Source organism: Ranitomeya variabilis, chromosome 4, assembly GCF_051348905.1.
Source record: "Ranitomeya variabilis isolate aRanVar5 chromosome 4, aRanVar5.hap1, whole genome shotgun sequence".
Taxonomy (NCBI): Eukaryota; Metazoa; Chordata; class Amphibia; order Anura; family Dendrobatidae; genus Ranitomeya; species Ranitomeya variabilis.
This window is the reverse complement of record NC_135235.1, coordinates 291,178,503-291,204,065: the sequence shown is the minus strand read 5'-3', so window position 1 is coordinate 291,204,065 and position 25,563 is coordinate 291,178,503.

The window sequence follows — 25,563 nt, the reverse complement described above, 5'->3', positions numbered from 1 at the left end:
CCAATGAGACCATGGATGACCAATGAGACCACAGATGACAAAAGAGGCCATGGATGACCAACGAGGCCATTGATGACCAACGAGGCCATTGATGACCAATGAGACAACGGATGACAAATGAGACAATGGATGACCAACGAGGGCATGGATGACCAATGAGGCCATGAATGACCAATGAGGCCATGGATGACCAACGAGGGCATGGATGACCAACGAGGGCATGGATGACCAACGAGGACATGGATGACCAATGAGGCCATGGATGATTAACGAGGCCATGGATGATTAACGAGCCCACTGGACTAGAGTCCGGCGAATCTTTTTAATCATCTCTAATGACCAGAATTTGACACATGAACCAGTTCCAAATATTGAGTAGCATGGCTGATACAATGTCCCATAATACACACCCAGATATAAATAAAATGCGTTCCTTGTTTAAAAATGACCAGGACCACACAATGTGAAACAGATTAACATGTTCCCTCTTTTATTAGAGAAAGATATCAGATTTTACAAGGAAAATAGTAAACTTGGTCATTCACATTTTAACGCACATAAAGTCCATTATTCCTCCAGAATGGAATCCAGCGGAAAAAGTAGTCTCCTCCACATTGAGAACCTTCTGGAAGGCTGCCTGCAGTCGTTATGGGCAGCCGTATTGCCTGTATAAATTCTACGAGAGCCGTTTTGTCTTCCTGTGAAAAATAACACAGGGCTGGGGAAGGACATCAGGAAAATGAAAATTACGGGTTGCCGGCCGAAACGTTGCATCTTGTAATGGCAGAATAAAGACTTTATTTTTTCACCTGGATACGGATGCTGTTCCTTCCTTCAGTATTTCTGTGAGTATTGGTCCAATTGGATTCATGGACTGTGGAACGTGCACCGTGAACACCTGAGTGCTGTTGGTCAATTACCTTTTGTCTACCTTAAGACTGGTCACTTTCATAGAGAATTGACAACTTTTGAACAACTCTTGGTGCAGAGTAAAGGCCCCGTCTCACATAGCGAGATCGCTAGCGAGATCGCTGCTGAGTCACAAGTTTTGTGACGCAACAGCGACCTCAGTAGCGATCTCGCTATGTGTGACACGTACCAGCGATCAGGCCCCTGCTGCGAGATCGCTGGTCGTGTCGGAATGGCCTGGGCCGTTTTTTGATCGTTGAGGTCCCGCTGACATCGCTGAATCGGTGTGTGTGACACCGATCCAGCGATGTCTTCACTGGTAACCAGGGTAAACATCGGGTTACTAAGCGCAGGGCCGCGCTTAGTAACCCGATGTTTACCCTGGTTACCAGCGTAAATGTAAAAAAAAAAAAACAGTACATACTCACCATCTGATGTCCGTCAGGTCCCTTGCCGTCTGCTTCCTGCTCTGACTGAGTGCCGCCGTACAGTGAGAGCAGAGCGCAGCGGTGACGTCACCGCTGCGCTCTGCTCTCAGTGTACGGCGGCACTCAGTCAGAGCAGGAAGCAGACGGCAAGGGACCTGACGGACATCAGATGGTGAGTATGTACGGTTTGTTTTTTTTGGTAACCAGGGTAAACATCGGGTTACTAAGCGCGGCCCTGCGCTTAGTAACCCGATGTTTACCCTGGTTACCCGGGTGCTGCAGGGGGACTTCGGCATCGTTGAAGACAGTTTCAACGATGCCGAAGTCGTTCCCCTGATCGTTGGTCGCTGGAGAGAGCTGTCTGTGTGACAGCTCCCCAGCGACAAAACAGCGACGCTGCAGCGATCAGCATCGTTGTCTGTATCGCTGCAGCGTCGCTGTGTGTGACGGGGCCTTAATCCTCCGAAGAAAATTATGGCTAAGCTTTACCAAGTAATCATAGTTAATACAACTCCACTCAAGCGAGCTTATACTTGTAGCTGGGAGAAAGACTTGGGTGTTGAGTTTCAGGAATGGGAGGTGGATCAAATATATAAAAATTCACATGGACCCTCAAGTTGTATTAGAGTACAAGAAAACTCATACAAAATCATCACCAGATGGTATACTACCCCAACATTATCCCATCTGTGGTACCCTAAGATAGTGTCAACATGTTGGAGATGCTCTAGGGATATTGGAACCTTTCTACACTTGTGGTGGTCCTGTGAACAAATACAAACTTTCTGGAAGGAAGTGTTGAGGTACACAACTGACATTTGCAAATTATTGCAGCCTCCTTCCCTGATGCTCATTTTCCTGAACTGGAAGGGAGACAAGTCGAAATCTAAGAATAAATCCCTATTGGCATTTCTTCTTTCGGCAGCTAAACTCCTAATCCCAGTTCATTGGATGACCAAAAACTGTCCAAGTCTCTCGGACTGGGTAAATAAGGTCGATCAATTATTTTATATAGAAGAAATCTCTGCATATTCCTACTTCTCACAAGATAGATTTCATTTAACATGGGCTCCCTGGAAAACTTTCAGAACAAGTAATGAATATCTGGCCATTATTAATCTATAGGTTTCCTGAAGATCCTTAGATGCTACTACATCCTATTAACGAATGTTCTGATGCACAATAGCACCTTACCTGTTGGTGTTTCTCAACATGCCGGCCTTCCTCTTCGCTGTAGGAGTAACCCCCCAACTTCCTCCCCCCCCTCTCCCCTCTTCTCTTCTTTATCTTTTAATTTCTCAAAATTTATTGCATAAAAGTTATATGTGATGAATATATAATCCTACTTCTACAAGTAGTCTCTGTTTTGTTATACCCTGCTGGCCACCGACTGCACTACAAACGAATACTGTTCTTTCTGTTTCCATTATAAAGTGGCCCCACAATTTTATGTTATTGTATTAATTAACAGATGACTCCCAATTCTATTTTTGTTATCTCTTTATTAACGCTTTTGAATTGTTAATTGTATTAACCTTAATAAAAAGATGTTTAAAACAAACAAGAAAGGCAAAATGAGCAATTGTAAGTACACAGTACTATATAATGTGATGACTGCAATATACAGTATTAAGAGGATAAAAACTTTAATTGGAGTGCATCTTTAACATTGTAGCAAAGCTCCTGGTCATACAGTGATTCTCAAAGTGACCACAGCACTAGGTAAAGGGGTTGTACAGGTCAAAAATTAATCCTAAAATGAGCTTAAAATAATATACTTCACATTAGAAAAGTTTCCCGATCTGATGTTTGGGGACAATCGTGGATCCCCTTGTCGGCATTGAGTAAAGCTAGGCGTCAGTAGATTGAATTCATCTGCTATATGCCTATTTTTCAGACTTTTACTTGGTCTCTGACATCTCGAACACTGTATGTGAGGCATAAACACTAGACGTCAGTCATGGGCTGCTGTTGTGAATTCTGCTTCTGGGTTCCCTCCGGTGGTAGTAGGTGGTAATGCAGTTGTCCCTGGGTTGCAGTCCTGGTCAGGTGTGTCTGCTGATTGCAGTTCTGACTGGGGTATTTAGGTGTGCAGGATTCATTAGTCCTTGCCAGTTGTCAATTGTTGTTGGGAGGTGTTGGACCTCTGCTTGGTTCCTCCTGCCTTTCTGCCTAATCAGCAAAGATATGTGTCTGGTTTTTTTTCACATGCTGTGTGCTTCACAATTCAGTGCTATTCTTTGTGTTTTCTTGTCCAGCTTAGATTGTGTCAGTATTTTCTCAGTCTTGTTGGATTCTCTGGAGTGGCAGATATACATTCCATGTCTTTAGTTAGATTGTGGAATTTTTTGTATTATATGTTGTGGATATTTTTGGAAGGGTTTTAATACTGACCGCCTAGTAATCTGTCCTATCCTTTCCTATTTAGCTAGAGTGGCCTCTTTTGCTAAATCCTGTTTTCTACCTGCGTGTGTCTATTCTTCTCCTACTCAGTCATTATTCGTGGGGGGCTGCCTATCCTTTGGGGGTCTGCTCTGAGGCAAGATAGCATTCCTATTTCCATCTATAGGGGTATTTAGTCCTCCGGCTGTGTCGAGGTGTCTAGGGTTTGTTAGGCACACCCCACGGCTACTTCTAGTTGCGGTGTTAGTTCAGGATTTGCGGTCAGTACAGGTTCCACCGACTCCAGAGAAAGTTTTCATGCGGCTCCAAGGTCACCAGATCATAACAGTACAACTGGCCCATAATGAGTTAAATGCATCTCAGAAGAAGGGAAGAAAGGTGTTGAGCCATTTTTTTTTTTGCAGTCTGTTTTGTCTTTTCTTCCCTCTTTATTTATGGGTGGCTGAGGAGTCTTGTGCCAGCATGGATGTTCAGGAATTAGCTTCTCATGTAGACCAGCTTGCTGCTAGGGTACAGGGTATTTCTGATTATATTGTTCAGACTCCTGCTTTAGAGCCGAAGATTCCTACTCCTGATTTGTTTTTTGGGATAGATCCAAATTTTGGGGTTTTAAAAACAATTGTAAACTGTTTTTTGCTCTGAGACCACGATCCTCCGGTGATTCCATTCAGCAGGTTAAAATTGTCATCTCTCTGCTGCGTGGCGATCCACAGGATTGGGCATTTTCCCTGGAATCTGGGAATCCGGCCTTGCTTAATGTAGATTCCTTTTTTCAAGCTTTAGGATTATTATATGATGAACCGAATTCTGTGGATCAAGCAGAGAAAACCTTGTTGGCCCTGTCTCAGGGTCAAGAGGCGGCAGAATTGTATTGTCAGAAATTTAGAAAATGGTCTGTGTTGACTAAATGGAATGATGATGCTTTGGCGGCAATTTTCAGAAAGGGTCTTTCTGAATCAGTTAAAGATGTTATGGTGGGGTTTCCCACGCCTTCCGGTCTGAGTGATTCTATGTCTCTGGCCATTCAGATTGATCGGCGCTTGCGGGAGCGTCAAACTGTGCGCACTGTGGCGTCGTCCTTAGAGCAAAGTCCTGAGCCAATGCAGTGTGATAGGATTTTGTCTAGAACGGAACGACAAGGATTCAGACGTCAGAATAGGTTGTGTTATTATTGTGGCGACGCTTCTCATGTCATTTCAGTCTGCCCTAAGCGGACAAAAAGGATCGCTAGTTCATTTACTATCAGTACTGTACAACCTAAATTTCTGTTATCGGTGTCCTTGATCTGCTCATTGTCATCATTTTCTGTTATGGCGTTTGTTGATTCAGGCACCGCCTTGAACTTAATGGATTTTGAGTTTGCCAGGCGCTGTGGTTTTCCCTTGCAGCCTTTGCAGAACCCTATTCCTTTAAGGGGGATTGATGCTACACCTTTGGCTAAAAATAAGCCCCAGTTTTGGACACAGGTGACCATGCACATGGCGCCAGCCCATCAGGAAGATTGTCGATTTCTGGTGTTGCATAATTTGCATGATGTTATCGTGCTGGGTTTCCCGTGGTTGCAGGTACATAATCCTGTGTTGGATTGGAAATCTATGTCTGTGACTAGTTGGGGTTGTCAGGGGGTTCATAATGATGTTCCTTTGATGTCAATCTCCTCTTCTTCCTCTTCTGAAATTCCAGAGTTTTTGTCTGATTTTCAGGATGTATTCGATGAGCCCAAGTCCAGTTCCCTTCCACCGCACAGGGACTGTGATTGTGCGATTGACTTGATTCCAGGCAGTAAGTTTCCTAAAGGCCGACTTTTCAACCTGTCTGTGCCTGAACATACCGCCATGCGGAGTTATGTTAAGGAGTCTTTGGAGAAAGGGCATATTCGGCCATCTTCTTCACCGTTGGGAGCAGGTTTTTTTTTGTTGGTAAGAAGGATGGCTCCTTGAGACCTTGTATTGATTATCGCCTCTTGAATAAGATCACAGTCAAGTTTCAATACCCTTTACCTTTGCTTTCCGATTTGTTTGCTAGGATTAAGGGGGCTAGTTGGTTTACGAAGATTGACCTTCGGGGGGCATATAATCTTGTTCGTATTAAGCAGGGTGATGAATGGAAAACTGCGTTTAATACGCCCGAAGGCCATTTTGAATACCTTGTGATGCCATTCGGGCTCACTATCGCTCCATCTGTTTTTCAATCCTTCATGCACGATATCTTCCGGACTTATATTGATAAATTCTTGATTGTATATTTGGACGATATTTTGATTTTTTCCGATGATTGGAAGTCTCATGTGGAACAGGTCAGGATGGTATTTCAGATCCTTCGTGACAATGCTTTGTTTGTGAAGGGGTCTAAGTGTCTCTTTGGGGTGCAGAAGGTTTCTTTTTTGGGCTTTATTTTTTCTCCCTCATCTATGGAGATGGATCCGGTTAAGGTTCAGGCCATTCATGATTGGATTCAACCCACATCCGTGAAGAGCCTTCAGAAATTTTTGGGTTTTGCAAATTTTTATCGCCGGTTCATTGCTAACTTCTCCAGCGTGGTTAAACCCTTGACTGATTTGATGAAAAAAGGCGCTGATGTGGCGAATTGGTCCTCTGTGGCTGTCTCTGCCTTTCAGGAGCTTAAACGCCGATTTACTTCTGCTCCGGTGTTGCGCCAACCAGATGTTTCTCTTCCGTTTCAGGTTGAGATTGATGCTTCTGAGATTGGGGCAGGGGCCGTTTTGTCTCAGAGGGATTCTGTTGGTTCTTTGATGAAACCGTGTGCCTTCTTCTCCCGCAAGTTTTCGCCTGCTGAACGCAATTATGATGTCGGCAATCGGGAGTTGTTGGCTATGTAGTGGGCGTTTGAGGAGTGGCGACATTGGCTTGAGGGAGCTAAGCACCGTATTGTGGTCCTGACCGATCATAGGAATTTGATTTACCTCGAGTCTGCCAAATGGCTGAGTCCTAGACAGGCTCGATGGTCCTTGTTTTTTTCCCGTTTTGATTTCGTGGTTTCGTATCTTCCGGGTTCTAAGAATATTAAGGCTGATGCCCTTTCTAGGAGTTTTTTGCCTGATTCTCCTGAGGTCCTTGAACCGGTCGGCATTCTGAAAGAAGGGGTGGTCCTTTCTGCCATTTCCCCTGATTTACGGCGGGTTCTTCAGGAATTTCAGGCTGATAGACCTGACCGCTGTCCTGTGGGGAAATTGTTTGTTCCTGACAGATGGACTAGTAGAGTGATTTCTGAGGTTAACTGTTCTGTGTTGGCTGGTCATCCTGGTATTTTTGGTACCAGAGATTTGGTTGGTAGGTCCTTTTGGTGGCCTTCGTTGTCACGTGATGTGCGTTCTTTTGTGCAGTCCTGTGGGACTTGTGCGCGGGCCAAGCCTTGTTGTTCCCGTGCTAGTGGGTTACTTTTGCCATTGCCGGTCCCTGAGAGGCCCTGGACGCATATTTCTATGGATTTTATTTCTGATCTTCCGGTTTCCCAGAGGATGTCGGTTATCTGGGTTGTTTGTGACCGGTTTTCTAAGATGGTTCATTTGGTGCCTTTGCCTAAATTGCCTTCCTCTTCAGAGTTGGTTCCGTTGTTTTTTCAGCATGTGGTTCGTTTGCATGGTATTCCGGAGAATATTGTGTCCGACAGAGGTTCCCAGTTTGTTTCTAGGTTTTGGCGGGCCTTTTGTGCTAGGCTGGGCATTGATTTGTCTTTTTCTTCTGCATTTCATCCTCAGACAAATGGCCAGACCGAGCGAACTAATCAGACTTTGGAGACTTATTTGAGATGCTTTGTGTCTGCCGATCAGGATGATTGGGTGGCCTTTTTGCCATTGGCCGAGTTTGCCCTTAATAATCGGGCTAGTTCGGCTACTTTGGTTCCGCCTTTTTTTTGTAATTTTGGTTTTCATCCTCGTTTTCTTCTGGGCAGGTTGAGCCTTCTGACTGTCCTGGTGTGGATTCTGTGGTTGACAGGTTGCAGCAGATTTGGGCTCATGTGGTGGACAATTTGGTGTTGTCTCAGGAGGAGGCTCAACGTTTTGCTAACCGTCGTCGGTGTGTTGGTTCCCGGCTTCGGGTTGGGGATTTGGTTTGGTTGTCTTCCCGTCATGTTCCTATGAAGGTCTCTTCCCCTAAGTTTAAGCCTCGGTTTATTGGTCCTTATAGGATTTCTGAGATTATTAATCCGGTGTCTTTTCGATTGGCGCTTCCGGCCTCTTTTGCTATCCATAATGTCTTCCATAGATCTTTTTGGCGGAAATATGTGGTGCCCGTTGTTCCCTCTGTTGATCCTCCGGCCCCTGTTTTCGTTGATGGGGAGTTGGAGTATGTGGTTGAGAAGATTTTGGATTCTCGTTTTTCGAGGCGGAGGCTTCAGTACCTTGTCAAATGGAAGGGTTATGACCAGGAGGATAATTCTTGGGTTTTTGCTTCTGATGTCCATGCTGTTGATTTGGTCCGTGCCTTTCATCTGGCTCGTCCTGATCGGCCTGGGGGCGCTGGAGAGGGTTCGGTGACCCCTCCTCAAGGGGAGGGTACTGTTGTGAATTCTGCTTCTGGGTTCCCTCCGGTGGTAGTAGGTGGTAATTCAGTTGTCCTTGGGTTGCAGTCCTGGTCAGGTGTGTCTGCTGATTGCAGTTCTGACTGGAGTATTTAGGTGTGCAGGATTCATTAGTCCTTGCCAGTTGTCAATTGTTGTTGGGAGGTGTTGGACCTCTGCTTGGTTCCTTCTGCCTTTCTGCCTAATCAGCAAAGATAAGTGTCTGGTTTTTTTTTCACATGCTGTGTGCTTCACAATTCAGTGCTATTCTTTGTGTTTTCTTGTCCAGCTTAGATTGTGTCAGTATTTTCTCAGTCTTGTTGGATTCTCTGGAGTGGCAGATATACATTCCATGTCTTTAGTTAGATTGTGGAATTTTTTGTATTATCTGTTGTGGATATTTTTGGAAGGGTTTTAATACTGACCGCCTAGTAATCTGTCCTATCCTTTCCTATTTAGCTAGAGTGGCCTCTTTTGCTAAATCCTGTTTTATACCTGCGTGTGTCTATTCTTCTCCTACTCACAGTCATTATTCGTGGGGGGCTGCCTATCCTTTGGGGGTCTGCTCTGAGGCAAGATAGCATTCCTATTTCCATCTATAGGGGTATTTAGTCCTCCGGCTGTGTCGAGGTGTCTAGGGTTTGTTAGGCACACCTGTTGTGATCTGCTTTTTGGCTCCCCTGGTGGTGGCTGGTGGTACTAGAGACTTGTGTGTGCTTTTCTGCCTCAGCTCACCTGCTTCCATCAGTTTTGGGAGTTCCCTATTTAGCCTTGCTCTCCAGTCACTTCCTTGCCGGTCATCATTGTAACCTGAGTCTTTCAGTTGCATGTTCCTGCTACTAGTCTGCTGATCAGCTAAGTGGACTCTTGTCCTTATTGTTTTGTTTTTCTTGTCCAGTTTACAGTTTTGTCATTTCCTGTTACTGGAAGCTCTTGTGGACTGAAATTGCCACTCCTGTGTCATGAGTTGACACAGGAGTCTTAAAGTATTTTCAGGATGGGTTTTTGAAAGGGTTTTTCAGCTGACCGTGAAGTCCTCTTTTGTATCCTTCCTCTCTCTAGTAAGTGGACCTCGCTTTGCTAAATCTACCTTCATACTGTGTATGTCTTTTCCTCTGAACTCACCGTCAATATACGTGGGGGCTACTATCATCTTTGGGGATTTCTCTAGAGGTAAGCCAGGTCTGTTCCTTCCTCTTCCTGGCGTAGTTAGTTCTCCGGCTGGCGCATGGCATCTAGGCAGCCGTAGGAATGCTTCCTGGCTACTGTTAGTTGTGTGGTAGATTTAGGTCACGGTCAGCTTGAGTTTCCATCACCCGAGAGCTAGTCTGTTATTTTTGTGTTTCTGATGTTCCCATGCCATTGGGGAATCATGACAGTATGACCGGACGACAAAGTGTTAATTGTTTGGGCTGAAGCTGGAGAAAAAGAAGTGTTGAAGGAAATTTTTTTTTTTTTTTCTTTCCCTCAGAGTTTTGCTGCCTAGCCCTTAATTGCTGTCTAGCTGCTTCTTACCTCCTCTTAACCCTTGAATGGCTCTGACCTTAGCTGTTTAACATGGATGTCCAGAGTTTGGCTGCAGGTTTAAATAATCTTGCTACGAAGGTTCAGAATTTACAAGATTATGTTATACGTACTCCTATTTCTGAACCTAAGATTCCTACACCAGAGGTATTTTCCGGAGATAGATCTCGGTTTCTGAATTTCAAATGTAATTGTAAATTATTCCTTTCTCTCAGACCTCACTCCTCTGGAGATCCTGTTCAGCAGGTTAAGATTGTGATTTCTTTGCTGCGAGGTGACCCTCAAAATTGGGCATTTTCATTGACACCAGGAGATCCTGCGTTGCTCAATGTGGATGCGTTTTTTCTGGCTTTAGGGTTGCTGTATGAGGAACCTAATTTGGAGATTCAAGCTGAAAAAGCTTTAATAGCCCTGTCTCAAGGGCAAGATGAAGCTGAGATATACTGCCAAAAATTTCGTAAATGGTCTGTGCTTACTCAGTGGAATGAGTGTGCCCTAGCGGCAAATTTCAGAGAGGGCCTTTCTGATGCCGTTAAGGATGTCATGGTGGGGTTTCCTACGCCCACAGGTCTGAATGAGTCCATGACAATGGCGATTCAGATTGATCGGCGTTTGCGGGAGCGCAATCCCGTGCACCATTTGGCGGTATCTTCTGAAGGGACGCCAGAGAAAATGCAATGTGACAGAATTCTGTCAAGAAGCGAGCGGCAGAATTATAGGCGCAAAAATGGCTTGTGCTTCTACTGTGGTGATTCCGCGCATGTTATATCAGCATGCTCTAAACGTACTAGGAAGGTTGACAAGTCTGTTTCTATTGGCACTTTACAGTCTAAATTTCTTCTGTCTGTAACTCTGATTTGTTCATTATCAGTTATTACCGTGGATGCCTATGTGGACTCTGGCGCCGCTCTGAGTCTCATGGATTGGTCCTTCGCCAGGCGCTGTGGGTTTGATTTGGAGCCTCTGGAAGTCCCTATACCTCTGAAGGGTATTGATTCTACACCTCTGGCTTGTAATAGACCACAGTTCTGGACGCAAGTGACTATGCGTATGACTCCAGACCATCAGGAGATGATTCGCTTCCTCGTGTTGTATAATTTACATGATGTTTTAGTGCTTGGATTACCATGGTTACAATCTCATAACCCAGTACTGGACTGGAAAACTATGTCTGTGTTAAGCTGGGGATGTCGGGGGGCTCATGGGGACATACCTTTGGTTCCTATCTCGTCATCTATTCCCTCTGAGATTCCTGCATTTTTGTCGGATTTTGGGGATATTTTTGAAGAGCCTAAAATTGGTTCTCTCCCTCCCCACAGAGAGTGTGATTGCGCCATAGATCTGATTCCAGGCAGTAAATTTCCAAAGGGTCGTTTGTTTAACCTATCTGTACCTGAGCATGCTGCCATGCGAGAATATGTTAAGGAGTCCCTGGAAAAGGGACATATTCGTCCTTCTTCATCACCTTTAGGAGCTGGGTTTTTCTTTGTCTCTAAAAAGGATGGCTCGCTGAGGCCTTGTATTGATTATCGACTCCTGAATAAAATTACTGTCAAATATCAGTATCCGTTGCCGCTGCTTACTGATTTGTTTGCTCGCATAAGGGGGGGCTAAGTGGTTCTCCAAGATTGATCTCCGTGGGGCGTATAATTTGGTGCGAATTAAGCAAGGGGATGAGTGGAAAAACGCATTTAATACGCCTGAGGGCCACTTTGAGTATTTAGTAATGCCTTTCGGCCTTTCTAATGCGCCTTCAGTTTTTCAGTCCTTTATGCATGATATTTTCCGTGAATATCTGGATAAATTTATGATTGTGTATTTGGACGATATTTTGATTTTTTCTGAGGACTGGGAGTCTCATGTTCAGCAGGTCAGGAGGGTTTTTCAGGTCTTGCGGGAGAATTCTCTGTGTGTAAAGGGTTCTAAGTGTGTTTTTGGGGTTCAAAAGATTTCCTTTTTGGGGTACATTTTTTCCCCTTCTTCTGTTGAGATGGACCCTGTCAAGGTTCGGGCTATTTGTGACTGGACGCAGCCTACTTCTCTAAAGGGTCTTCAGAAGTTCTTGGGCTTTGCTAATTTTTATCGTCGATTTATAACAGGTTTTTCTGGTGTTGCTAAGCCTCTTACGGATTTGACTAAGAAGGGTGCTGATGTTGCCAATTGGTCCTCTGCCGCTGTGGAGGCCTTTCGGGAACTTAAGCGCCGCTTTTCGTCTGCCCCTGTGTTGCGCCAGCCCGATGTCTCTCTCCCCTTTCAGGTTGAGGTCGATGCTTCCGAGATCGGAGCGGGGGCGGTTTTGTCGCAGAAAAGTTCCGATTGCTCAGTGATGAGACCTTGTGCGTTCTTTTCTCGAAAATTTTCTGCCGCCGAAAGAAATTATGATGTCGGTAATCGGGAGCTTTTGGCCATGAAGTGGGCATTTGAGGAGTGGCGTCATTGGCTTGAGGGTGCTAGACATCACGTGGTGGTTTTGACTGATCACAAGAATCTGATTTATCTTGAGTCTGCCAGGCGCCTGAATCCTAGACAGGCGCGCTGGTCGTTGTTTTTCTCTCGGTTTAATTTTGTGGTCTCATATCTACCAGGTTCTAAGAATGTGAAGGCGGATGCCCTTTCTAGGAGTTTTGAGCCTGATTCCCCTGGTGATTCGGAACCTACAGGTATCCTTAAGGTGGGGGTGATATTATCCGCTATTTCCCCAGATCTGCGACGTGCTTTGCAAGAGTTTCAGGCGGATAGACCTGATCGCTGTCCACCTGGTAGACTGTTTGTTCCTGATGATTGGACCAGTAGAGTCATCTCGGAGGTTCATTCTTCTACGCTGGCGGGTCATCCTGGAATTTTTGGTACCAGGGATTTGGTGGCTAGATCCTTCTGGTGGCCATCTCTGTCTCGTGATGTGCGTGTTTTTGTGCAGTCTTGTGATGTGTGTGCTCGGGCCAAGCCTTGTTGTTCTAGGGCTAGCGGGTTGTTGTTGCCCTTGCCTATTCCGAAGAGGCCTTGGACGCACATCTCGATGGACTTTATTTCTGATCTTCCTGTCTCTCAGAGGATGTCTGTTATCTGGGTGGTGTGTGACCGTTTTTCTAAGATGGTTCATTTGGTGCCATTGCCGAAGTTGCCTTCCTCGTCTGAGTTGGTTCCTTTGTTTTTTCAAAATGTGGTTCGCTTGCATGGTATTCCTGAAAATATCGTTTCTGATAGGGGTACCCAGTTCGTTTCTAGATTTTGGCGGGCATTCTGTGCCAGGTTGGGCATTGATTTGTCTTTTTCGTCTGCCTTCCATCCTCAGACTAATGGCCAGACGGAGCGAACTAATCAAACTTTGGAGACGTATTTGAGGTGTTTTGTGTCTGCGGATCAGGATGATTGGGTTGCCTTTTTGCCGTTGGCGGAGTTTGCTCTTATTAATCGGGCCAGTTCTGCCACTTTGGTTTCCCCTTTCTTTTGCAATTCGGGGTTTCATCCCCGTTTTTCTTCTGGTCAGGTGGAGTCTTCGGATTGTCCTGGAGTAGATGCTGTGGTGGATCGGTTGTATCGGATTTGGGAACAAGTGGTGGACAATTTGAATTTGTCCCAGGAGAGGACTCAGCGGTTTGCTAACCGCCAGCGTCGGGTTGGTCCTCGCCTTCGTGTTGGGGACTTGGTGTGGTTGTCTTCCCGTTTTGTCCCAATGAGGGTTTCTTCTCCTAAATTTAAGCCTCGGTTCATCGGTCCCTATAGGATTTTGGAGATTATTAACCCTGTTTCCTTTCGTTTGGACCTTCCGGCATCTTTCGCTATCCATAATGTGTTCCATCGGTCGTTGTTGCGGAGATACGAGGTGCCGGTGGTTCCTTCTGCTGGGCCTCCTGCTCCTGTGCTGGTTGAGGGTGAATTGGAGTACGTTATAGAGAAGATCTTGGACTCCCGTATTTCCAGGCGGAGACTCCAGTACCTGGTTAAATGGAAGGGCTATGGTCAGGAAGATAATTCTTGGGTAACTGCCTCTGATGTTCATGCCTCGGATTTGGTTCGTGCCTTTCATAGGGCTCATCCAGGTCGCCCTGGCGGTTCTTGTGAGGGTTCGGTGCCCCCTCCTTAAGGGGGGGGTACTGTTGTGATCCGCTTTTTGGCTCCCCTGGTGGTGGCTGGTGGTACTGGAGACTTGTGTGTGCTTTTCTGCCTCAGCTCACCTGCTTCCATCAGTTTTGGGAGTTCCCTATTTAGCCTTGCTCTCCAGTCACTTCCTTGCCGGTCATCATTGTAACCTGAGTCTTTCAGTTGCATGTTCCTGCTACTAGTCTGCTGATCAGCTAAGTGGACTCTTGTCCTTATTGTTTTGTTTTTCTTGTCCAGTTTACAGTTTTGTCATTTCCTGTTACTGGAAGCTCTTGTGGACTGAAATTGCCACTCCTGTGTCATGAGTTGACACAGGAGTCTTAAAGTAATTTCAGGATGGGTTTTTGAAAGGGTTTTTCAGCTGACCGTGAAGTCCTCTTTTGTATCCTTCCTCTATCTAGTAAGTGGACCTCGCTTTGCTAAATCTACCTTCATACTGTGTATGTCTTTTCCTCTGAACTCACCGTCAATATACGTGGGGGCTACTATCATCTTTGGGGATTTCTCTAGAGGTAAGCCAGGTCTGTTCCTTCCTCTTCCAGGCGTAGTTAGTTCTCCGGCTGGCGCATGGCATCTAGGCAGCCGTAGGAATGCTTTCTGGCTACTGTTAGTTGTGTGGTAGATTTAGGTCACGGTCAGCTTGAGTTTCCATCACCCGAGAGCTAGTCTGTTATTTTTGTGTTTCTGATGTTCCCATGCCATTGGGGAATCATGACACACACCCCACGGCTACTTCTAATTGCGGCGTTAGTTCAGGATTTGCGGTCAGTACAGGTTCCACCGACTCCAGAGAAAGTTTTCATGCGGCTCCAAGGTCACCAGATTATAACAGGCTGCACCATTGTCAGTGGATTTTCTCTGCCTAAAAACTTCAATAGTATAATTTATACCGTTGTATATAAGAAGAGTTCATATACTTCACATAACATAAGCTGTCCTGATCTCAAGTTTGTAGACGTTACACAGTCCTGAAGTCGGCATTGAGAAAACATGGGTGCCGGTTGTTTGGATGATTCCTCTATATGTCTATTTTTCAGCCTTTTCTTTTACATTGTCTCAGACATTGCAAACACTGTATGTGAGGCAGAAACACTAGCAGTGAGCCAGGAGCCGCACTGTTGTCCAAGAGGATTTTCTCTGCCTAAAAACCTCAACAGTATTATCTATACTGATATACTAGATATACAGTATCTCTATCGGCTAGTACATTACAGAGGCTGACTCATGAGAGACACTTATGACATATCTATTGGATATAAATATCAGAATACTGACCGTCACTTCCAAACAATACTGGTGTGAAAAGGTGCATACTAAAAGTAGCCTTCTCCATATATAACTAACAAATAAAGTAGTACTCTGTAACGTTATAGCATGCAAACATGAAATATATGAAATATGAATTACATTACTGCTCTAGAAAATAAGAAAAAACAAAGTTAATTAGCGCTTAATCTGGCCAATTGTTGCATGCCCAGCAGCCATGGCAAGGTGATCTTCTTTCGTTGGGAACCTATATTAATGTGATTCCTCTCCTGGACTGATAGTCTACATTTATATGGATAGGTCGGATTCTGTTGTAATAAAAACCACCACAGTCTGATAGGTGAAGTGCTCAGTCATACAAATGTATGCTATCAGCCCCGGAGAGGAATCACATTTCGATAGGTTCTCAGCAAAAGAAGATCACCTTGCCATGGCTGCTGGGCATGCATGAATTGGCCACATGATGTGCCAAGTATCTTTGTCTTTAATTATTTACAAGAGCAGTAATGCAATTCAATTTTATGTTTACATGCTATAGTGCTATAGAGTGCTACTTTGTTTGTTAGTTATGTATGGAGAGGGCTACTCTTAGTAAGCACCTGTTCATGCAGCGCCCCAGAGTCCTGGTCGTTGCAGTAATGTCGCTCTGCCACTAAGGGGAGTGATGTTATGTCTGATTGCACTAAAGGAGTTCACCTGACCAGGTATCACAGTCACACATTACACTTCACACTCTGGCCACCAGGGGGAGCAAAGGGTTCTATGTATTAGGCCACTCCTCACACTCTGGTAAAACTGGGGGTTAGATAGGAAGTTAGAGAGAAGCTGACTGGGTTTTTGCCCAGGCAACATCCTGTGAGAGAGGGAGTACTGGGAAGACTCAGGGGGGTCTCTGTCAGGGGTGGGATCCTGACAGTGGCCTAGCGAGAAGGACAGATCGTTACGGAGCCGCGCCTGCACCCGTTGCGGCGGCATCTTAAGAAAGGACACGAAGCGAGGTTTATTGTGGAGAAGTGAGAAACGAGAACACAGCACAAAGGAGGATAGAACCAGTAGGAGTCGTGCCCTAAGATCGTGGCAACATCCTACTGAGGCGCGTAGCCGGTGGCCGGAACGCCGAGGAAGTATTGGGCTCCAAGCATTACTTCAAACAGCGGTAGGACAGTTAATTATAGGTTGGTTGTCTCACCTAATTCACCTAAGCAGACAATGGAGGCAATTGTGGGAGAGGGGCGTCTCTAGGGTCCCTATAAAATAACTCCAGGCCTACCCCGTCATACGGGTGCGTCCTAGCCATATCATCTGGGGGACGGAGAGAGAAAGAACATCAGAAACAGACAACAGTTGTGAGGACTATCCCGTGGTGCTCAGCAGGGAGGTACTACAACACACAGGCGCTAGTAGGTAGGCACTGATTTCCACCCGCAAAGGGAACTCTGGATGTGCCTTCGGACCGGCCGGTCTCAGCCAGCCCTGTTAGCAGTGCTCTGGATTGCAGATCCCGAAGTCTTCAGTAAAGAGGTAAAGAGACTGCAACCCTCTGTCCTCGTTATTCATCGCGACTTGCACCATGCACCATCATCACCCCTTTCATTGGACGCCCCTTAGCAGGGTCACGGACCGGGTCTAGCCACCGTGACAACCCCAGGACCGAGACAGAGAGGCCCAGTACCGAGTATCCCGCGGCCCTGCGTTTGGGGGCGCTCCATTCACACCAGTATTCTGTTTGGAAGTGACGGTCAGTCTTTGTACATATAGGCTCTCTGATTGAGGACTCCACCCATCGGCCCATGACGGTTTTAATTAAAGCAGGATCCTACCTACCCATATAAATGTAGGCTGTCAGCCCAGGAGAAGAATCACATTAGGATAGGTTCCCAGCAACAGTAGATCGCCTTGTCGTTGGCTGCTGGGCACACATAAATTGGCCAAATTATGTGTGAAGTATCTTAGTTTTTTCCTATTTTCTAAAGCAGTAATGCAATTTAAATTTCATATATTTCATGCTTACATGCTATAGCTCTGCAGAGTGCAACTTTATTTGTTAGATATCTATTGGATGTGCCATAAAATCTCGCCTTTGGGACCTGTTCCTATCTCCAGACCAGGAGTTATCTGACCTCTTGTTCTCACTGGCGTCTGACCAGCAGTGAGTGGAGATGTAGTGGTGCATATGCCGCCTCTCTACATTTATTGCTATGGGTGTCTGTCCGAAGGCTGGGATAACAGAGTGCTGACGATACGCTATGCTAACCATTCTTATAAATAAATTATTTAAGAGCCACCTATAATTATAGAAAATATTCAATAAACAGCATAAATGGCTGCATCCAGGTGAAGTATTGAGTATGTTTTATAGTGTATACTTTATGTACTATATGAATATATGATGTTCACAAACTTCAGCTCATTATCTTAAGTCAGAATACACATTTACCGCTCAGCGGCAATTCCATTTCTCCACCGTGGGCAATAATAGGCAGTGTGGGGTCAGCTGGTTCATTCTGTAAAGAGAAAGTTGCAGGTCATGTACATTATGGATGTTTACACCTTCCCTTCCCAGGACCATAAAATCCTGGAATTCTGATAGTCGACTTTATCGCATTCATTCCCTGCCGAGCTTCTGACACTCCCTCCCAGGCAGTCAAAGTCTACAGTACAAAGACACTTTGCCATCTTCCCACATAAAAAAAAAAACTAATTTTCCCAAGAGAGACACCTGCCAAGCGAAACCCATTGGAAGATGCAACAAAAGGACAAAACATCAGGTTTTGTAGACGTTCCCGGTATCCTACAGGGTGAAACTAAGGTGGATAGGTTACTTCACACATCAGGTGTCAAAACAATCTAGAAAAAGAAAACGCACAATGTCAATAGACCCTAAAACCGATGCACCGCCAAGGCCATGTGCACACAGACAATTTCTGAGGCAGTCAAAAACTAAGTTTTCTAGTGGAAACCGCTTTGGGAAACTTTCTTTTTTGGGGCTATGTGCAGTTTTTGCTGCAAAAACGCTCCAAATTCTTCTAAAAAAAACCTGATGTTCTGCTCAGTTTTTGCTTCGAAATCTCTGCAAAAAGATTCTGTGTGCACATAGCCTTGCAGAGCTTTTGAAAGAGTTTTTTTTCTGAAGCTTTTTTACAGCGTTTGGAGCATTTTCCATCAGGAGCCACTTCAAAGAAATGACATTCACTTTTCTTTTCCACCAGGTGTTTTAAAAACCTGAAGAAAATGTTCAAAATACTGACTATATGAAAAGAAAAGCGGGTTTACAGTAGAAAATAATATTTTTGGGAGGTTTTTATAGTGCTTTTTCAGATTTTTTTTTAGTTGTTCCATTCCAAAAATCTTTTTTAAAAAAAACCTCTGTGTGCACATAATCTTAGAGCACAATATACGCCAAATGCAACAAAAGGACATTTGCAATTTAAAGAAGATATCTGGTCAAACAAAAGAACCCCCACAAAGAAACCTTTTAGCTTCTCTACTGCTACTGTGCTGACACATTCCAGGACCCCTGGCGGTCTCTGCTTCCTGGACCCATTCCACACATTGGAGAGCTTCATTTTCTAACACTAGCCCAGGCTAATCACAGCTGTGTCCATTAGCTGAACACTCGTACCGTCACATTAAGCGACGCTGCAGCGATATAGACAACGATGCCGATCGCTGCAGCGTCGCTGTGTGGTCGCTGGAGAGCTGTCACACAGACAGCTCTCCAGCGACCAACGATGCCGAAGTCCCCGGGTAACCAGGGTAAACATCGGGTTACTAAGAGCAGGGCCGCGCTTAGTAACCCGATGTTTACCCTGGTTACCATTGTAAACGTAAAAAAAACCCCACATACTCACATTCCGGTGCCTGTCACGTCTGCTTCCCTGCACTCCTCCTGCATCCTGTGTAAGCACCGCCAGAAAGCAGAGCGGTGACGTCACCGCTGTGCCCAGCTTTACGGCCGGCCGGCGCTGACATAGGATGCAGGAGGAGCGCAGGGAAGCGGACGCCGGGGGACGTGACAGGCACCGGAATGTGAGTATGTAGTGTTTTTTTTTTTTACATTTACAATGGTAACCAGGGTAAACATCGGGTTACTAAGCGCGGCCCTGCGCTTAGTAACCCGATATTTACCCTGGTTACCATTGTAAAACATTGCTGGCATCGTTGCTTTTGCTGTCAAACACAACGATACACGCCGATCTGACGACCAAATAAAGTTCTGGCCTTCTAGCTCCGACCAGCGATATCACAGCAGGATCCTGATCGCTGCTGCGTGTCAAACACAACGATATCGCTATCCAGGACGCTGCAACGTCACGGATCGCTGTCGTTATCGTTCTAAAGTCGCTCAGTGTGAAGGTACCTTTAGGCTATGTGCCCACGTTGCGGATTCGTGTGCGCATTTTTCCGCACTGTTTTTGCAAAATCCGCAGGTAAAATGCACTGCGTTTTACCTGCGGATTTACCCCGGCTTTCCTGCGGTTTTTGTGCGGATTCCACCTGCGGTTTTACATCTGTGGATTCCTATTGAGGAGCAGGTGTAAACCGCTGTGGAATCCTCACAAAGAATTGACATGCTGTGGAAAATACAATGCAGCGTTTATGTGCGGTATTTTCCGCACCATGGGCACTGCGGATTTGGTTTTCCATAGGTTTACATGGTACTGTAAACCGCATGGAAAACAGCTGCGAATCCGCAGCGGCCAATCACCAGCGGATCCGCAGCCAAATCCGCAACGTGTGCACATACCCTTATTGCCTGTGATTCAACAGGGAGGAGGAAGGAGAGACCGCCAGGGAACCTAGAATGTGTCAGGGCAGGAATATGGGATAACTTTACCCTTTAACACTTTCCCCATCAAGGACGTATTTCATATGTGCAACAGATAGAAGCTGCACTGTTGATTCAGAATCATCCAGCAACTATAGGAGTTAAAATGGCTATAGCGGACAGGGAGTGGTTAGCTCAGCCCCAGGTGATACTGGGAAAGTGGTTACTGTGTCCTGGACATACAAGAGTAAGGTGTGTGCTAGAGAGTCTCCTGTCAGAGTGAAATCAGACAAGCGGTATAGATCAGACCTTCCTGAAAAGCGATTGCTGTAATCATAGAAGTAGTCAGGACAGCCAGGAACATCTCTATTAGTGCAAGAAAGAAGTGAGAGAGCTACAGCACCGGACTCATTCCTCTCCCCCCACCTCACTGCATGAGCAAGGTACAGTTCTGCTTAGGTTAAGACACCGTGTGAGGAGAAGTTATCCATGAAGAGAAGTTATCTGTGAAGAAAGTTTTATATATGTTGATGAAGCATTGCATGAAGAGAAGGGATTCTGAGTGTTGAAAAGAAGCTTGAATAAAACCCTTGTGATAGAATTCATTTCAGAACTGTGTCATAGCTGTGTGCCTTTAAGCTGTTACTTCCCATCTACTGTGAAGAATTATAATTAATGGTCACCCTGAGTAAGATTTCCTCAGGATTCCAAAAGAACTCACGTTTCCTTTGTACAGCCTTCATATCCTGAGTGGCATGGATGCAACATACATCTTTGCAAGATGGCCACTCAGTAGCCAAGGATGTATAAAATATGTCTTGACTACTAGTAGTCATATCTCAGCTTGGATGGCAGATAATGAGGAGACATCCAGGGCTCTTCGCTTCTCTGCAGTAGTCACGACCCAGTCCAAGATATGAGAGTTGCAGGTATCCGTCTCAATCACTAGTGACTGTCACTTTAACTCCTTAACCTACAGAGCTTTTATCGGTTTTGCGTTTTCGTTTTTCACTCCCCTTCTTCCCAGAGCCATACATTTTTCCGTCAATATGGCCATCTGAGGGCTTATTTTTCGTGGGATGAGTTGCACTTTTGAACTTCATTGGTTGTACCATGTAATGTACTAGAGAACGGGAAAAAAATTCCAAATGGGGTGAAATTGCAAAAAAAAGTGCAATCCCACACTTATTTTTTGTTTGGCCTTTTTACTAGCTTCACTAAATGCTAAATCTGACCTGCCATTTTGATTCTCCAGATCATTATGAGTTCATAGACACCAAACATGTCTATCTTCTTTTTTTATCTAAGTGGTGAAAAAAAATTCCAAACTTTGTTAAAAAACAAAACAAAAAAAAACTTGATTTGAACTTATATATATAATTTTATTTTTTATATATATATATTTTTGAAAACATTTTTTTTTTTTTTTACTTTTGGCATGCTTCATAGCCTCCATAGTAGACTAGAAGCTGCCGCAACCCGATCAGCTCTGCTACATGGAGGCGATGATCAGATCGCCTCTATATAGCAGATTTACTGACTTGATATGAGTGCTGACCACTGGGTGGCGCTCACAACAAGCCGGCACTGACAACCGTAGAGGACTCCAGGAGACCTCAGGTTGTCATGCCAACACACCAGATCCTCGATTTAAATGCCGCTGTCAGTTTGACAGGAGCATTTAACTGGTTAATAGACACGGGTGGATCACAGGTGCAGTGAAGATGGAGAACTCTATTTCTCCACCTTCTCCATTCTGTGCGTCAGTGTATATTGGAATGCACTCGTTGGACATCCGAGTGCAGTCTGATGTTTTGCACGCACCCATAGACTTGTATGGGTGCACTGCGCCAATTTCAGCATGAGAAAAAAACGATAGTCGGCACTACATCATAGTATAACACTGGGCCGAATGCTGTCGAATGTAACATATATAGCACTTGTCTGAGTTTTACACTGGCCACTCGAGACTGTGAGCGGGCCCTAAGACTGATATAGGCTCTACTTTTCTAAAAAAAAAAAATAAATAAATACATTTTCATACCAACCTAAACTATAAAATGAGCACTCGATTTATTGCACCTAGTAAACACCCTAAAAACACCTCCCCCAAAAATAGAAAAAAAAATAAAGCCAGAATTTGTGGTTTATGATAATTAATGTATGGTATGGTGCATCTAATTTTTGGTTTGGGTCAGATTTTTAGCCGCTAATATCCATTTGTAAGAAATTTTTTTTTTTTTTTTTTTACAAAAAATCCCCCCAAACTAATTTGGGCTCAAAATTGCTGGGTGACAATGTGCCCTGTGTCGACTTTCAAAAAATGTAATGGTAAGGAATATCATATTTTTACATTATATTTTTGTTTTTCTTATTAGCTTGTAATGTTGTTTAGATTTTAGTTGTACAAGTCAAAAGTACAAAAATGGTCTTGGCTACCCTAGGCGCTAAATGCAAACCCCTTCACCCCCCCAATGAGAAAAAAATAACTGGCTGTGAAAGGGTTACTGGATCTGAATGCAGCGAGACTGGATCTCCTATTTGTTTTCCGTTTTTTTTTTTTTTAAGTGGAAATTTTCTTATGATTTTTTTTTCCATTTTTTTATTTGCAGTGATTTTTAAAATTAACAAAAAGTGTTTTGGTTTTTTTTAGCAGAGATTCAGAAATTCCCAGCAAAAGCAACACAGTGAAACTAAAATCCCTTATCATGTAAATGTACCTTGAGAAAAGGGTGGTAAAACATTGTTAAATGAACAGAGGTTGGGGAGGATGAAGCCAAGGACCGGTCTCAAAAAATTAACGTGTGATAGAAAAGTGGTGCATTGCCCCATTCACTTGATTTCACAGATTCCATTTTTTTACCAGGTCGGATTCTGAAGTTAAAAAACTTTTCCTCTGTCAAAGAGCACCATCGCTGTGATTTCCCCGCTTTTACCAGTTCTTACCCTGAGGCACCAACAGGCAGTGACTAACATATGACAACCACGAGCTTTATACAGAGATTTTTTTTTTTACATTTACATTTCAGAGTAATTTATATTCATTTATTGTTTACCAAATTTTCTCTAAAATAGTTTGGTTACAACCTTAAAACAGGAATCCAGGATTTTACAAAACTTTTGCAAAAGTTGGGAATATTATAAAATAAATAATCATTACTTACCGGTATGTCTTAGAACCTCATGACGCTGTTGTCTTGCAGTGATGCCGTCCTGCTGACTATTCCCGTGACCACAGCAGCTAATAATAAATCATCATCCTGTAAACTTTGCAATTTACTTGCCATTAAAAATCCTCTTCATTCTCAAGAACGGAGGGATTTTTAATTTAAATCAGCCGTAGCTGGTCTTAAAAGCAAGGAGCGCAGCGCTTACCAGCTCTATAAAGCTCTTACAAATTCTTTCCAATAAAGCTTGTAAACACTGCCTTTAAGCAGGGGGATCCGGCCCGCTTCAGTGCCCCCTTATTCCTTTGATGCTGCAAAGGTAAAACTGCCTCTGATTGCAGCATTGGAGAGTACATACTTCGGGCGAGTAGCATGAAGATGCTGCTGGACCTAACGGTCAATCAAGCAGGAGTATACCATCTAAAGAAGCAAGCAACAAAATGTGAGGCAGGGGAGCAGTGCGCTCCTGCATGAGATGCTGAGAAAAGTCCCCTAAATGATACTTATTAGAAAACAGTTAAAAGGTGGAAACTCCCAACTTAGAATGTTATGGTAATCTGATTGTGAAGATTCTTTCTCCAGGGCCTTTAACTTGTCCCACAAAAAGAAAGGGCACAAAGGTCAGTTCGTAGTCTCTCACGTAGCATCTGTAAAAAAAATTGATTTTTTTTCAAATTTATGCAAAATCCAACAGAAAAATTCTATGCATGCTTCAATATAAAATTGGACAGCAGAACTGGGGTACATAGATGTCTATGAGTGTCCTATTAGTGTCACATACTGTTATGTAGGCTGTTTGTGGAGTTCTGACAACTCTTAAGAGTGCTTTCCCGTATAGTCTTCTGGAAAGCCATTCTAAGTCTTAGAGAGCATGTTGGTCTTCAGCCTTTCATCGCTATAAAGGGATCTGGCCTCTGTGAACATTCGTTGGCCTCTACTGTGAATGTCCCTGGGTTATTTCCATGGTGTAGTTGCTGGCCGGTGGAGTGAGTTGGCAGAAATACTCATCTGACCATTGCAATACCAGAGGGAAGGAAGCTGTGGCTGTGGATGGTGGCGGAGTGCATCACAGGAGGCAGGAGCGGCATTGGGTCTTACACGTGTGCTCGCTATTATAGGTCATGAATATGCATTGCTCCCCGCACTCATAAACCTGCCTACCTCTCTAAACAGAAGCCGACGCTGAGAGTTGGCCGGACTATGGGAGTGGAGAGCAGTGCATATTCATATTCTTTAATAGCAGGAACACGTGTTAGCCGCGGCTGCCAGCTTCCTGTGTGATCACATGTTCCCACTATTAAGGAAAATGAATATTCACTGCTCCCCATGCCCATAGTCCCGGGTGTTGGCCAGACTGTGTGTGGGGGCGCATAGCAGTAAAGTCATGCACTGCTTGCATGCTGAAGTCCGTTACCGGCATCAGAAGAGGATGCCGCGCTGTGAGGAAGTGGAAGGAAGGTGAGTAGAATATTTTTTTTTTTATGTGTGCGGCATGATGGGGGCCATATATACCAGGATGGAATGCTATATATACCAGAATGGGGGGGCCATATATACCAGCATGGAGGGTCATATATACCAGCAGGATGGGAGCCATATATACCAGGATGGGGGGGCCCATATATACCAGGATGGGGGGGCCCATATATACCAGGATGGGGGGGCCCATATATACCAGGATGGGGGGGCCCATATATACCAGGATGGGGGGGCCCATATATACCAGGATGGGGGGGCCCATATATACCAGGATGGGGGGGCCCATATATACCAGCATGGGGGGCCCATATATACCAGCATGGGGGGGGCCATATATACCAGCATGGGGGGGCCCATATATACCAGCATGGGGGGGCCCATATATACCAGCAGGAGGGTTCATATATACCAGCAGGAGGGTTCATATATACCAGCATGGGGGGCCATATATACCAGCAGGAGGGTTCATATATACCAGCATGGGGGGCCATATATACCAGCAGGAGGGTTCATATATACCAGGATGGGGGCCATATATACCAGCATTGGGGGGCCCATATATACCAGCATGGGGGGCCCATATATACCAGCATGGGGGGGCCCATATATACCAGCATGGGGGGGCCCATATATACCAGCATGGGGGGGCCCATATATACCAGCATGGGGGTTCATATATACCAGCAGGAGGGTTCATATATACCAGCAGGAGGGTTCATATATACCAGCATGGGGGGCCATATATACCAGCAGGAGGGTTCATATATACCAGCATGGGGGGCCATATATACCAGCAGGAGGGTTCATATATACCAGGATGGGGGCCATATATACCAGCAGGAGGGTTCATATATACCAGCATGGGGGGCTATATATACCAGCAGGAGGGTTCATATATACCAGCATGGGGGGGCCATATATACCAGCATGGGGGGCCATATATAGCCGCATGGGGGTCATGTATACGAGGATGGGTCAAGGATGGGCTACATATACA